At 43.7% G+C, this 1,542-nt stretch overlaps 1 pseudogene; it reads left to right on the forward strand.

Moving 5' to 3' along the window:
* Positions 1-29: 29 nt before the first annotated feature.
* Positions 30-960, forward strand: LOC102811944 (annotated as a pseudogene).
* Positions 961-1,542: the final 582 nt, after the last annotated feature.

Genomic DNA, 1,542 nt, shown 5'->3' on the forward strand with positions numbered 1-1,542 from the left:
AGACACCAGGGAGAGCAGAGGAGAGTACAATGGTTAAAGTTCAAAGAGGTAAATACTATTAACTATTGGTACATGGATAGGGATTGTAATCATTGTATTGAAGCAAAGTATATGATTTGTTAGATGTAAAATTGAGGCTATGCTCGATTAATCCTTCATTCAATTCACAATAAAAGTTAAACAAAAAAAACAAAATATGAAGCTATTGTTTCTTGACATATCTTCTATCTAGGTCACAAGGCAATGCTTCCATTTCTGTAACCCTTTCTCAAAGAATTCTTCCATTTTTGATTTACACAACAACCAAAATGGATTGTATTGGTAAATCTGAGGCTCATCCTTGGTCACAACTTGTTTCATAAAATTGTCTGCCTTGAGGTGAACTGAAGACAGTATCCTCATTGTGTCCAAGCTAAGCCAAGCTACTCGTGCCCAAGCCCCACGGCGTGATCCGGTTGTAGTACCGGAGGGGTCAGGTCAGGACATGCCTGCGCCCCCCCACCCCCCAGGTCCCATTCTGGGTCAGCGAGGCGTTTCAACCAGTTCTGCAAGGAGTTCAGGGAGAAGACAAAGGACATCAAAGATGGCATTCCTCTGCCTACTAAGATTTTGTGAAGCCTGACAGGACGTTTGAAATCAAGATCAGACAACCCACTGTTTCCTACTTCCTGAAGGCAGCTGCTGGGGTTGAAAAGGAGGCCCGGAATACAGGGGAAGCGGTGGCAGGCATGGTGACCCTGAAGCACGTGTATGAGATTGCCCGAGTCATAGCTCAGGATGACGCCTTCGCCCTACCGGATGTGGACTTGTGCTCTGTCATCTGCTTCTTCTTTTGCTCTGCCCGCTCCCTGAGATCTCAGTTTGGAGGAGCTGGCAGCTTTCCAGAAGTTGCGAGTAGTGTTCCTGGCTGCTCAGAAAGAGGCCGATCTGGCAACCCAGGCAGAAGCTGCCAAGAAATGACCCCCTCCCCATGTCCTCGGATTTGTGAGGGAGTCACTGGGCAGGGGGGTGATCAGAAAGGTTATGCCAAAGGGACAAAAGGGGCAGGTCACACCACACCCGCTTACAAGTTCCCTGACTGTAAGTATATGTTTCTATAACTATGGATGCATCAAGGGATCAAACCTGAATAAAAGTCCCTCCCCTCCTGAAAAAAAAAAACAAAAAAAAAAAGAGAGAGAGAGAGAAGAAAAGATGAAAGCTTAATGAGGCCAAGACTTTCACTTAAAATTGAAAAGTCCAAACCTTGTGAGTTTTCAACTTCAATAGCTATCAATGGTAAATCTAGTCTTCTTCCTCCAGTTTCTGGACTTTAGCTACAGTTTTCTTCATTCACTGAGGCTGATGGCTTCCCTCTGGCTCATCTTTGCGGTCTTCCCATCTTTCTTAAAATGCTTGATTTATCTAAAAACTGTTGGTTTATGTGGGACAGCATTCCCCCAAAACTTTGAAAAGTTTCAATTGATTTGGGAAGATGCTCAGTTGTGTTTTATTTTTTTTTATTTTATATTTGCCCTTACCTCAAAATAATTTATTTCTGTG

The sequence above is a fragment of the Chrysochloris asiatica genome, unplaced genomic scaffold (assembly GCF_000296735.1).
Source record: "Chrysochloris asiatica unplaced genomic scaffold, ChrAsi1.0 scaffold00158, whole genome shotgun sequence".
Lineage (NCBI taxonomy): Eukaryota > Metazoa > Chordata > Mammalia > Afrosoricida > Chrysochloridae > Chrysochloris > Chrysochloris asiatica.